At 33.7% G+C, this 15,222-nt stretch overlaps 1 protein-coding gene across 3 annotated transcripts in view; it reads right to left on the reverse strand.

The window, feature by feature from the left end:
- The window catches only part of LOC130672897 (lachesin), a 670,825-nt gene that overhangs the window by 408,145 nt on the left and 247,458 nt on the right, over positions 1 to 15,222 (reverse strand). For all 3 annotated transcript variants that reach the window (XM_057477672.1, XM_057477670.1, XM_057477671.1), the window contains one exon: positions 979 to 1,124. The gene's annotated coding sequence lies outside the window, so the exon portion shown is untranslated. The remainder of the gene's footprint in view (positions 1 to 978; positions 1,125 to 15,222) is intronic.

The raw sequence follows: 15,222 nt of genomic DNA on the forward strand, positions 1-15,222 counted from the left end.
ATTTGTGATACCGATCAATTTATTTTCTGAGTTCAATATACGACAATTTAATTTTTCTTTGTAATTCTGATCAATTATTTAATCGTAATCTTAAGTGCCTGACCTTTCCCCGATCCGCCACCCTGGGTCGATTTTTGATAATTGTTTATTGGTGATTATAAAATCACTTGACGCCCAAATTAAATAATTTGAACAAGGTTGCCAAATAGTAAGTGTACTCGGACATCACTCCGGTAGATCCCTGGTGGTGAAAAACCCGTTACAACTTATATGCTAAGAAACGAAAATAAACATACATACTAAAATACATCACATACATACTAAAATATATATTGATGAAAATATACACAATTCATCAAAAATTCGAGATTTATAAATTTATTAAAATTATCACAAACGGCGCAAGTAAAAATTTAGAAATTTAAAAATGAAAACATATATATTATGCTCACAGATTTCTCATGGAATTGATAGAGAATGATGAAAAATTAATAAACAAACAGGTAAACAACAGGTGTAATTTATACTTATCTATTATTAATAAATTTAAATACGAGAGAGATTAAACAGGCGTATGACACCGGTATAGAGACACGGTCGATCCGCGCCGCCGCGTTCATATATATGTATTTGAACGTGTACTTGACGCGAGACACGACCGCGCCTCCAGATCGTATGTAGATGGCACAACTAACGTTAGAACTCGCTGTCAGTTGCGTAGCCTAGTCGTTTATGCTTCGGTCTTTTGATCATAGGGTAGATCGATATCTCTTTAGTAGCGATAAAATATGGTCGATCGGATGGAGCTCCGGACTAACAATATGGAAAATCACGGAAAAAAAAATGAATCTCTTTTCGTTTAATTATTTATGTGGGTTCGTTTGCGAAAAGGGGTTCCACAAGCCTTCGAAGAAACTTGTACCAGTTGTTAAGGATTTTATTAAGTTGATAGGATAAGATGGTATATCACTTACTTACCTTCAATCGATCTTCCTCGTTTAAGGGCTCGATCCTCTCCTCTGGCTTCGCTGTCTACCCTGCTTCTATGACGAAGTTGGCTTAGAGTAAAGGATGGATGGAGTCTTATACTATTTTTGAGTGAACCCGCATGGAAAAGCTATATACTGTTAAAAATAGATATGGTGAATATGTGATATATATATGGTGGCAAAAATATATATATTTATGAATATATGTTTTTTACATATATTGAATTATATATTTTTAATGATATATTTCTTTTTATATAATGTTTTATATTTCTATATATATATTATCTCATATAATGCTCAATATATTTTTGTCATATATGGATGGTATATATGTAATGTATAAAGTATAATATAATAAAAGTTATGTATATTTTGACTCATATAATTAGTGATATATTGTCTGTATATAATTGATCATACATGGAAGAACTTATATGCTTAAATCTATGGTTTGCGGTATATTGAATTTATATTTTCCCAATATATTAAAAATTATATTTTTCTCGATATATTGCAAATTATAGTCTTTATATACCTCCATATTTTGAGAAGCTGCTCGATATCATAGAAATGAAAATTACAAACTAAAATACATGGTTTTTATTATGCTACATACCATAGTACGTAAAATATGTATAGTATCATATATTTTTTTCATATCAACCGCGAAAGTTGGATTTTCGAGCAACATGCAGAGGGCGCAAACTATACGATTTCTGGCAATCTATAGTTTGGTTAACTTTCCACGAACTTGTATCGAAAAGTAACTTCTCTCTCTCTATCTGTCTCTACATTCCTACACGGCTCAAAACATTTTTGGTTGTTTCTGTCTCAAATTCAACTTCCGCCGTTGATATGACAATAAATTTTGTTCGATACTTTATGCTCAAAGGTAAGAACCCTGACAGACTTGAAGTACAGGCACGCGTTTAAGGCTATGAATACTGTAAAGTGAAAGGATAGCTAAATGGATCTGGTTGTGGCGTGAAGGTTTAAAACAATTAAAAATTACTCAAGATTTATCAAATACAAATTATCAATTTATTTACACTTATTTACACTTAAACTGTAAGAAAATACTTTAAAGCGAATGCGACAATTAATACTGGGTAGCGAATGCAACGAAATGCGCACGTATCAACACGTGGTTGTTAGCGGTTAGATTCACGGAAATTACTTTGGTGTTAATTACGCGTGAATGAACGATTTATTTATTCTCTAAACTAAATATTGAGAGTAATTGCTGAGCGGTTTACTTTTAATTAGCACAAAGATTAATACTCGTAATTCAAGAAGCGGTTTTTTGAACACGAGGTGAACTGTAGTAGAGCACGTTGTAAAATATAATGAAAAAGCGTCGTATATGAAACCACACACCGGTTTCCTTGTGACGTCAGAGCGGTAGACCAATAGGAAAATTAGTAGACGACGCTGACGAAATTTCAGCCAATAGAGAAAATCCACGTAGCTCGTTGAGATCTTAAGCCAATGAGTGCGTTTCATGTTGCAACTCTTTTATTCATAGTTGGAACTAATTTATTCAAATGATGGATTTTCCTCATTGGCTAAGATCTCGCGCGTAAGTTCAAATAGCGATAGTGCTGCCGACCTATTGGTGAGGCTCGGCGTTTTCAGGTGGTAGCGAGTTTGGTCTTGACTGAACAGATACATTATCATCAAGATCTCGTACTATATTTGGTCTTGATAAGAAAGCGCCTATAGCCTCAAACTCGTGACGTCACTTCAAGCCGTCAGAATCTCTACCGTTCCGCATACGTATCGAAAATAACTATTACAATATATTTGACGTTATATATTGCAAAATATATAGAGTACCATATATTTTGCAATATATTGGAAAACTTATATAAAAAATATACATCATACTGTATATTAATAAATATACTACTTCCAATACAATATATCAATATATAATAAAATATAGAATGATATATATGCTAAACGTACATTAAAAAAGTTATATTGATAAATATTTAATCAATGTATTGTAGCAATATATTTTTTTTCAATATATTATCATATATTAATACGGCAAAAATATAAATATTATTTTATATTATAACAGGGGTACTGTGACTCTGGTCGTCCTTATTTAAGGGCGCCACTGGAAGTATTAAAGGTCTTCCAGAACTGGGTCTTAACCGTTCAGGGTCGTTGTAAAGTTTAATTTGTAAGAGAAGGAAGAGGAAGGATAATTTATAATTAATTTTTTTATTTCACTTTTAAAAATTTTAACCTTTATTTATTTAATTATAAATCTTTTTAACCTTGTAACCTTATAAACTTGTAAACCTTATTAACAAATGTCAACTACCTTTGACGATTTAACAATAATTATTAAACTCTTCATTAAGCCACTACCCTTGGTTATATCACACACACACTCACACTGAGTCCCCTGGACTATTATACACACACGCGACTTTTCTTAAACTATTTTCCACGCGGTCAACAAGACCCACTACGCGAATTTTAATAGTAATTCACTAATTTACGCGGTCCCCTGGACCCTCTACGTGATAAACCCTTATTCATTTATTAACGAATTCCGTCACAAAAATGTCCACACTCACACACCCTTTTTACAATATAAAATTCCAATTTACCTATTTCCTGATTTAAAATAAAGTCAATTTCTACATAATTATTTACCAAATTGAAATCAGTAATCGATAACATTAATTATTTATTACCACTAACACTTTCTTTGTCAATTTAATTTTGTTAAGCCGGTTTTATGATTTATTTTATTTGACTGCTTAACATTTTATTCACCGACTCTATATCCAATAGCCAAAACTTAATTATCAATTTTTACGTTTTCTTCACAACACATTTAACGTTTATAATTTATTAATTGATTTTATTTAATTAACTAAATTAATTTACTTATAATTAATTTATCCTGATATCAAGGACTAGTTAAATTTGACTAGATTGCAATTAATTTTCCAGTGATACTTTACACATCCTGCCTGGAAAATTCCAGAAGAATTTTCCGGCGAATGACTTACCCAACCTGCCTGGAAATAACAAAACTAATTATGTTAAGTCTGGGTTCCGATTGAATACTACACGATAATAGACACGACAATACTTCGCGGACACGACGTTTAATTATGTGTTTTAGTTTATTAATATTACGGCTTCCCTGTCTGAGATATTTTACAGAATACCTTTTACGATTTACGTTGAATTCTTTTCCATCGCTCCTCCAGTATTAGTTGTCCTGGTCCGTGTCTCCTGGTTCTAACTCTGGGCGTCTAGATGGTTGCCAGATCCTACCGACTCTGTCCCTGGGTGCGTCTGAGTGGTTACCCAGTTCTACTGGCTCTGTCCCGTTTTCGCTGGTGTCTTGTAGTTTTATTAATTTCGCTCGATTATTTTCGGCCATGATCGGAAAACTCCTCCCTTAGTTGATTATGATTGGGCCTAGCGTGCGAGTATTTTCAATTAGCGCGCCCGGTGACAAGTCGAAAAACTTAATTGAACATTCGTTTGGGGTTGCAAGTAGGGCAAATGACCATCGGTGAAAACTACGATTTTGGTCGATAATGTAACCCAATTTACCCCGTTGGATATATTGTGCAATATATAACATTATAATATTCATATATTTTTTCACATTTAAAGTTTTTTCATGCGGGAAGAATTTGCTCGTTGGTAAATTTCATCCTTTATTTGATCACAATTAATACACTATTTGGTTTTATTTGATAATTCTTTTACACCTATGATTTAATAAACAATTTTATTGGTTCAGCAAAAATTTACATGTGTCTTCAATTGTTCTGAAGAACGCTTAAGCACCAAATTGGACAAATATAAGAATATAAATTAAACGTAATTTATTCAAGATATTACAATACTGCAAAATAACGCTACACGACTATTCACAACACAACGGGAAAAATAGATCGGCCTAGCTCTTACTGTAAAGTAATATCTTAAATAATGAAATATACTAACTCTAGGAATTGTAGATTCGATAGATAGATAAAACTTCAGCGCAAAACGCCCTGGAGGTACAAATTACTTGACTAGTATCACTATCGAACCACAACCTACCCTTTGCTTCACGTTCGAAGACGGATATATGCAAACGGTATACGGACCTATCGATGACCGATTCACGCGGGTCAAACGATACAGAATTACTGGTTCTGTTCAACGACTAAGACTTCGAGCTACAATGCTCGAGTGTTTTTATATTTTTAATTAAATTTTGATGGGGAGTAATTTATTAATGTCATTGGTGGAAAATGACGTTTGATTCCTTTTGTCGATTGTTCATTGGTCCGCCATTATTTGTAATATCTCGGTCAGCCCGTAGAGGCAAAAGGAGGTCTGTGCTTGCCCTGCGTTTTCGCAATTTTGAGAAAGAGGTGTCGGCAGTTCTACTTTTTGTTTAAATTTGGCAAGTAATAATAATAACAATAATTTTAAAATATGTAGGGTAGACATAAAACGGTCGATAAGTTTAGCGTTTCTGCTATGAGTTAATAATTTCTCATTCGAATAAAAATTCATTCGCATATTTGACAATCCCTGCATCGTCAAAATGATTGAATTAAACATTAAAAACAGAATTAAAAAACCAACTTTTTGTTTGAATTTAGTTAAAATTCCTATATTGTCTTCTGGGTTTCTGTCCCGAATAGAATTTTTCATTAGGGCCTGACGAGGTCCTTATCGGGTTAACCTTATTTCAAAAAAAGTCCCGATCAGGGTATTTTGACGAGGATCCTGATATGGATGTAACGCTTAAGACCCATGAGGTCCTTATCGGGATTGCCTTATTAGGACCTTACCAGGATATCCTCATCACGTCCTTATCAGGATTGCCTTATCAAGTCCTTACCAGGATATCCTCATCAAATCCTTATCAAGATTGCCTTATCAGGTCCTTACTAGGATATCCTCATCAAATCCTTAACAGGATTACCTTATTAGTAATTATTTTTAAAAAAATATTAAATTGCAAAAAAAAAAATAAGAGAATTTTAATTCGATCGAGAATGATATCTTTTGTATTGAGAGAATTAAAGGGAGTAAACATGTTTTTTGTTGATGAAAACATCCCGATAACTGCTGGGCTCGAACCTGCGTCCTTTCGATTCAAAGTCCTCGATGCTATCCACTGGGATAACATACACAAGTGATCTTGAAAGTGTGAATATAATATTCATTACGATGTCAAAGAATAACTGATGAAAAAGTAAAAAATCTGTGCTACAATGATTGACGTGATTTTTATATAATATTCTTTTGTACTTTTTTTAATTTTTAGCCTGTAAATGAAATATTTAAAGGGATGGCATAACTTTTTTTTGAATAAGGATATCCTGATGAGGTCCTGACAAGGAACTTGTCAGGTTTGTCCTGATAAGGCAAACCTTATATTAACCTGATAAGGTCCTTATGGTACTTCAGGCAAATCAGGAAGAAATTCTAGTCGGGCGTATTGTTCTATATTTCTTCACTGTCGACCATTTTTAGGCTTCGTTGTCAGCCACATTTCAGCAGTTTTAAAGCCTCACCGTCGGCTAAGTTTCAGCCATTTTTAAGTCTAGCAAGTTTCGACCTTTTGTGTTAACTACCTAGGCCTTTTTTTGGCCACCTTTTGGCCAAGAAAAAAATTTGTTATTTTTTTTTTGGAATTTTTTTACTCGGGTTGTCACTATCATGAGACTATATATGTAGTATATAGGTTAAATAGTAAAAGTAAAGCGGATTCTTTTTAGTTCGTGATCGGCATAAATTTAGATTTCTGGTCCTTCATTCAATTTTCTTCAATTTTTTTTCAGTTCCTTGTAAACATTTGTCGAGTGAACTGAATCCAACTGCTAGAATGTTTAATCTTATTCTGGCTGTGATCTCTCTTGTCACCGTGTTTCATACGGATTAAATCCTTCTGTTCTGTATTGTATAATTCTCATAATCTGGACTAAGTTTTCAAGCAGAGAAAAAATATCTTATTAGGTATACTGCATGCATTTAAAGTGTTTTCTTCAAAGACTTAGTCTCGTTTTCATAAATAAATTCTCATATATATACAAATAGAACAAAGCGAGGCAAATGCTCTTTGAAACATTTACTTTTCTTTTCATTTTCAAACATCACTTTAAATACACGGAAAGAAAATTATGGAAACGGTTCCCATAATTCTTTAAAATTTTTCCTATACCAATATAAGAATTATGACCATAAAATTATGGGAGCAGTTTCTATAATTATAGGAATGCTACCCATAACATTATAGAAACAGATCCTATAATTATAGGAATGGTTCCCATATTAGTATAGGATCTATTCCCATACCAGTATGGGAACTATTCCCATATATTATGGGAACCATCCTCATAATAGGATGGGTACCATTACTATACCATTCTGGGAACTATTCCCATAATGCAAAGCAAAAGTTCCCATAATTTTCGTTCCGTGTAGGCAATCATTCTTTTTTCACTAGTTTTTTCAAAATATTTCACTTCTGGTTCATTTTATAAGAAATATCAAATAATTCTTTTTTGAAGGGTATAAATTTGCTTTTTTTGACGTAAGCCTTAATCATAGAAAGAATTAAAATTATTCACTAATTGAGACTATTTTTAACTTTTCACATTTATGGATCTTTAAAATATGTATTTCTTTAGAATTAGTTTTTTCCAAATATCTCACTTCCGACTAATTTTATGGTAAAAACATCAATGCTTTTTTATTGCCCATTCTTATTCGCAACCGATATCTGAAATGACGCATAATATTTCATTATTCATGTTGTTTTTAACTTTCCGCAAACAAAATCGAGGATTTCCGAAAAATTCGGAAAGTTATTGTTGTCAACTCGATTTTCGAAAATGTAAATTTTATAAGATGTCGACGTTTTGAGGTCCTAAAAGGCTATTCCCACTTTTTTCAGAATGATGTCCGAGTGTCCCGCATGAAAAAAATTTATATCCTGAAATTATACTGAATAATATAACACAGTTTATATTATAATATAATTATTTATATAAGAATCCATATGGGGAATTTCACGCCAAATCGGACGGTTTCAAAAATTGTTTTTTCCGGTTTTCTTAATTTTTTTGTATTTTTTACTACCCCTCAAAAGAGGCGTCCTGGTAAATTTTAAAATTTTTTTGATCAATGGTTGAAAAAATATCGAATTTTCAAAAAAACCGCTTTTTCATGGTTTTTTGATCATAACTTTCGTAATAATGGTCGAAATTCAATGGGTTTTTTTAAATTTCGGTTCTAGATGGCCTTTACAGCAATAAATACAAAACAAATATACGAAATGTTTTTCCTTTTTAAGGATTTTCAAATTTTAAGTTTTCAATCGTGTTTTAAAAACTTCATGTAACTTAAACTTCTATCCATTCTGCAACTTTTAAGCCCGGTCCGGTAGTGGGCCTTCCATAATTACTACTTTTTTTCGATTATTGAAAATAAAAAAAATGTTTTTTTCGCTATAAATTATTATCCGTACCGATTTTTGACACTGTATACTTGTTAACTTCCCGCTAAGAAAATTGTGAATTTTCAAAAACTCGGGAAGTTAATGTTTTCACCCAGATTTTCGAAAATCGAGTTTTCATCAGATGTCGACGTTTTGAGGTCCTAGGAGGCTATTCTGACTATTTTCAGAATGACGTCCGGGTGTGTGTATATATGTGTGTGTGTGTATGTATGTAAACTCTTTGTAACTTTTTAACTGATGAATCGATTTAGATGGTTAAGGCAGCAATCGAAAAAGCTTGTCGGCCATCAACTTTTCTGATAATTTCAGATCATTTGAACAAGCAGACTCAAAAATAGTAGTGGGTAGGCAAAACGAGGTACTTCCAAAATTTTATAAAAAATAATTTTATTTTATAAATGTATTTTAACCATTCCAAAATTACTTTTGTAAATATAATTAAGCATTATTTTTTATTTTTTTTGTTAAACTTTTTCAAAAATCGAGTGTCGGTTGAAAAATGTCAATGACTTTCGTATTATGATAAAAATCTCTTAAAAACTTTTTCATCTTCCTTTGCATCCAATAATGGTGTAAAATTTAATCTTTCTTAATGTGAATAACTTACAACACATTATAATGAAATCAAACTGAATCTATATCCAGAATTTTTTTTTTACATTTTTCAGAGGGTACCCTATTTTGCCCGCAAACATGAAATTTTTTTTTTATGGCCATTGAAAATTTTGTCTATTTTCTTCGAATTTCTAACAATTTTTATGATAATTTGTTATAAACTTCATAAAATTATGTGAAATTTTATCAAACTTTACAAAATACTACGCCACACTAGATGCAATAGTGACATCAAATTCTCTGAAGTTTTATAAAATGTTATAAAATTTTATACAATTTAATAAAATTTCATACAATTATATAAAATTTTATCTAATTATTCCTTCCCTTTTAAGATCTTACTTTATAAAATTCTGTAAGATTGTAGAAAATTTTATATAATTTTATAAAACTTTGTAAGAATTCATAAAATTTTGCCAGGCCATTTTCAGTATAAAATTTTATAAAATTTTATAAAGTTTTATAAAACGATTTTTTTTCCGGGATGGGTCACCCATCCAATTAATGTCCAACCTCGATGCTGCTTAACTTTTGTTATTGAAGAATCGTAGTCTGCTCCGCTCGTTTTTTTTTTTAAATAAGTTTATTTGCATCAAAATTACATTTCATGAGTACATAGCCGCAAATTAACTTAAAAAATAGCTACATCAGTCTTAAGTATTTTTGGTTGTTGGTCCCTTCAGTTGGGCTGCTCACAATCATTATATAACTTTAAATTATATTATATTATTAGTTTAAATCTCAGTAATATGTAAGAATAAATAAGTATTTTTCATATATTGAATATAAGATGTAAAATTTTGCAAAACATCATCTTATTTTAAGTCTTAATATAAAAAGCTTAATAACTAAGAACTATACATTATTTACATTATATACATGTATCTAGTTGGCCGGGACTACAAGAGGGCCGTCCACCCGTTTGCTTTTCGTCTTTTCAGATGTTTCCGGTGTGGTGTCTCTTCTGTGAGCCATCAATATCTGCTGTTAAGTCTGTGGAAGTCTAGTTGGTCTCTTTCAGGTAATGATGTTGAATAGTTAGCTCCAAAGTCGCAGGGTTTATCGGCCTTATACATAATTCTCTTGTCCTTTATTCGACGTGTATGATGGTATATGACAGGTAAGTTGTTGTAATCCTGTATTAGGTCAAGACTGTCATAGTACATAAACATATGTGGGAATATATATCCTGATATGTTGTACTTCTCTGCTTTAACTGGGTCCATGGAGCTAACTTCTTTTAATCCGCTGTTGTCAATTGATTTTAAGTTGCTGAAGTAATCTCTGTTCAGCTTTATGATGAAATTATCTATTCTAGGGATGTTAGCCTTGTCATATAGGTCTTTGTTGCTCATATACTTAAGGAAGTTAGTTTTTGGGTCTCTGTAGCTGTTGCAACAGGCACGTAGGCATTTCCGCTCGAATTTTCTTAATTTTTCCATCGTTGCTGCATTTGTGTTCCACTAGATTGGTGACCCGTAAGTAATAATTGGTCTAATTAGCAGTTGGTAACATATGACTTTGGCTTTCATCTCAAGATTTCGATTGTAAAATATTCTGTGGTTAGCCTGAAAGGCCTTGGTGGCTTTCATTAGTTGATTATTGATGTGCTCGTTGAGTTTTAGGAGATAGTCTAGATGAAATCCTAGATATTTTACCTGTTTCTTGTGTGGTATTGGCATGATCTCTTTAGTGTCAGGGTGTTCAGTTTTGATTTGGAATTCATCTATGCGCTGTTTTCTTATTTGATTTATCTTCGTATGGGGTTTTCGGAATATCATTGTCTCGCATTTTTCAGGGTTAATTCTAAGGTTCCATTGCTGGTAGAACTTATTTATCTTGTTTAGTAGACCTTCTAAGTTGTCTCTCAGCAGTTGTGGATTTGTCCCCATTATGTACGCTATAAAATCGTCTGCGAAGGCTTTTCCGTGTACGTCCGTCTCTGTGTTGAGACCAAACATTCTTAGGAGTCTGCAGCTGAAGATGTTAAATAAAATTGGAGAGTTCACGGTGCCTTGTTGTAGACCCTCTTTTATGCGGAAGGTGGTTGAAGATATGTTGCTGCCATCCCACGTCTTAAATGATTTGTCATGAATCATGTCGTATATTAAATATATCAGCCATTCAGCGAAGTCCCTTTTAATGAGTGTATAAATTAAGCCCGCTAGCCAGACCGAGTCGAAGGCTTTTTCGAGGTCTATGAGGAGAGCTGCAATGAGTTCTTGGTGGTGCAGTCCCTGTAAGATGTCAGTTACAATGGTGTGGGTGGCGTGCACTGTTGAGTGCCGTTGTTTAAAGCCGTATTGCTGTTCAGGGATGATTTTATTGTCCTCACATACCTTGTTGATGTTTTTGTTTATATGAATTTCGTAAACCTTACTCAAGTTACTCGTAAGGCTAATTGGTCGATAGCTTACTGGCTTCGTTGGAGTTTTGTTTGGCTTCAGAATCGGTAAGACTTTCGCTGTTTTCCATGCTGTAGGAAAGTAGGCATGATTTAGCGCATTATTAAAAATAATGGTTAACGCTGTAATTACTGATTCTGGGAGATGCTTCAGGATAATTGCTGGTAACTCGTCTGGCCCGCTCGACCTCTTGTTTGGCAATTTTTCTAATATTTTTTTAACTCCAAAAGAGTTACAGAAGGAAATCTGGTTCGCATCTTCATTCTTGGGATGATCCGCTTTGTTATCAATGTTGAAAGTGGAATATGTTATGTTGTTTGCTTTTTTTCGCTCCAATTTTTTTTTTAACTCGTCAACAGTGTTGTCCACTATTCTTTTTAGTGCAGTTTCAGTGTTTAAGTATCTTGGTGAATTTATTTTCTCGTAGTGAGCTCCAATTACATTTAGTTTGTCCACTGGGTCCGTGATTGTGATGGTGTTTTTGGCAGGTCAATTATTGCTTTATTGTGATCAACTAGATTTGGAGTGATTATATCAGAGTTAATATCGAGTGTTTGATTGGCTATTTGAAGGCTACGTTTAGGTCTCAGGAGTCTATTAATTTTCGGGAAAAATGCTGCTGGGTCTTTGTAATTGATTTGTTTCATCATAATGCTCCAATAATTGGTAATGGATTTGCTGAATTCGTTTTTAAGTTCCATTTTTATTAATTTGATGGTTTCTTTGGTGGTTACGATTTGTTGCTGGTGGTGAGGTGGTTGAAGTTTATGTAACTTATTCAGTTTGGTGATAAGAGCTGATTTGTTTTTTTGTAATTTTTTAATTCTAGTATTAACGTACTTAAGGACACTATCTTGTTTTTTATATATTGGAACCGTTTCTTCGATGGAGTTTAAGATTGATGCGGTGATGTCTTGGATATAGTTATCTATTTCAGAGATTGAGAGATTTCTGTCGTTAGGTGGCATTGCTGCGAATTCCTTGTTAAGATGTTTAACAAATTTGGGCCATTTAGTAGCTTTGTAGTTAAATTTTTTGATTTCTTGATTGATTTGGACATTGTATTTCAACTGCACATAGAAAATTAGCGCCCTATGGTCACTGTCGTAATCTGCTATCTCAATTTTGTTGTTGGTTAGGTTGACGAGGTTCAAGTTTGTTCTGCAGCAGTCCAGGTAAGATTGACTGGGCATGTAGGAGGGCCCATTAGTCGGATATAATTTAGCTCCCAGCCTCGGAGCTGTTTCCTTCTCCCAGTTATATAGGTGCTTTCCACGCTCATTGGTTCTTGTGTCTCCCCAATCTTGACGTCTCGCGTTTAAGTCACCTATTATCACAAATGAGGTTTTTTCATTATCCAGACATAGTTTGGTGCAAAGATGGTCAAGTTCATCTCTGAGTGCTCTTTTGCTGTCAGGCGATGCATATAGACTTATGATGTATGTTTTATCGTGTTGTTTATGAGGATGGTACAAGCATATGATTGTATATTCTAGTGTTGTATTCTCTGCGGATGAAGGTTGGTAGATTACTTCATGTTTAATGTGGTTTTTAATTGCGACTGCGGTACCACCACCCTGTTTTTTTTAGGTCTGTCTGTTCTGATAAATGTGTAGTCTTTGAGAGAGAGCTTGTGGACTTCTTTAAGTTTCGTTTCACTAATTAATGCGATATCTGGGTCATGAAGTTGGAGTCTTAATATGAGTTCGTGTCTTCTTTTATTTGTTTGGATTGAATTGACGTTAATAGCCATGATTTTTAACACTATGTTTGTACTACATTCTGCTTGGAGGTTCTGGGTCAGATTTGCTTATTAATTTGTTAAATTATTCGCCATTGGGAATTCCAAGGAAGCTGTATATAAAGTCTAATCGCTGTGAGTTGTACTCAATATAACTCATCCTGGTGTTAATTGTTCGTATTTCTTGGGCTAGGCCGGCTACTGTTCTCTGGAGCTCCGTGGCCCATGCAGGTGGTTCCAGACAATTTATAGGTTGTTGTGGTTGGGGTATCTCTTGTGTACTGGGGTCTTGTCCTCATAGTGCTTGTTGGTATGATAGGTTCGGTTGTCTGAATCGATCATTTGGTTGGTTTCTGGCCCTGTTGTTTAGTTGAGTCGGTCTTGTGGCAACTTTCGTTTGTGCTTGTTTTTGCTCATGTGCAAACTTGAGATATGGGCAGCCCTGGTAATTTGCAGGGTGACCTTTCTCTTTACAATTAGCGCATGTAAGTTTTGATTTGTCATCAGAGTCGATTATGGAGCAATTATCTTTGGGATGATTTTCGCTTCATTTTACACAGCGGTATTTCATCCAACATGATGAAGCGGAATGCCCTACTCGTTGACACCTGGTGCATTGCATTGTTTTGGGCTTGTGTAGCCGCTCCCACTTAATTTTTTGGTAACAGAGTTTCTTGATTTGGATTAAATTTTTAAGATTACTTTCGGCTGTAATTTGTACGATGTAATGTTTTCTGTTTAGTTCTTTACGGGTAGGGAGTTTTTTCACTTTCACTATATTGACCTGCGGGATTTGGAGTTCGGAAATTTCAGCAGCTATTTGTTCTTCTGTAAATGTACCAGTGATGTTTTTGAGTAGAATTGTGTGTGGCTTTTCTTCTTTTTTCGTGTATGTGTAAAATTGCGTATTATCTTTGAGGCAGTTTATTATTTGGTCATATGATGCCGTATCTTTTGAGTAGATGGTTTGCTTGTCGTTACTTGCAAAAATTGTAAATGCATTTTTGTTGATGTTTCCTGCTATTCGTTTATTAATTGTATCGTTAATTGATGCATTGTTTATAAAAATAGGCGGTGGCCTGTACTTCGGCTTGTTGACAGTTGCTGTCTGCGGTGGAGTTACTTGGGTTCCGGTATTATTTTTTCTCTGTTGGCTTTCCGGGATGTTTTCTGGAGCACTACTCAGAAGGTCAAATGGGTTTGACATCTGTGGATTTTCAGTATTTGTAGCAGTTGGTATTCTAGATACTTTGCTTGGGGTTATCTAGTCTTCTTTACTGTTTCCTGATGTATCATCAGTTGGTTGATCATCTGACATATCTACTCTAGACGTAGTAGAGCTAGTGCGTGTTCTCAAGTTGCTTAGGTTAGGTTTTATGTTAGCATTAATTGCTTTGCTATTTTGAAATAGTCGTTCAATATCAAATGAATCTAACTTGCCTTTATTTGCGCCAGTGATGAGGTTCCTTGCCGTTTTTATTACTCTCGTTGAGTCTGATAGGTCCACTGCTGCTTTTCTCTTGAAATTTTGGGCCGCCATTGCCGGCGTTGGCCCTATGGGTCGCTGTGCCTGGCTATTATTTTTATGAGGCGGAATGATGCACTTATTCTTGAATAGATCAAAGATTAAGATTTATATTTATATTTATGCAATATATTTTATTTTATTATGACAACTTGATTATTTTTTGTTTATGTTTTGTAGTGGTTGGTTAACAATCTAACCTGTTTTCGCTCCTTACTGCAGCGCAGCTGCAGTAAGACTCCTCTCTGCTCCGCTCGTCTATTGGTCACTTGTAGCTTAGAAAAATTCGTGGCTGCATTGATGATTACTCATGAATTCTTATCAGCCATATTTCATAGTATTAATTTATAATTATATATAAAAAAAAGATTTGAATAATTCAACTATTGATTGTTTAATGGACATTAAATTTTAAAATTAATTAAATATATTGATTT

Source organism: Microplitis mediator, chromosome 8 (assembly GCF_029852145.1).
Source record: "Microplitis mediator isolate UGA2020A chromosome 8, iyMicMedi2.1, whole genome shotgun sequence".
Classification (NCBI taxonomy): Eukaryota; Metazoa; Arthropoda; class Insecta; order Hymenoptera; family Braconidae; genus Microplitis; species Microplitis mediator.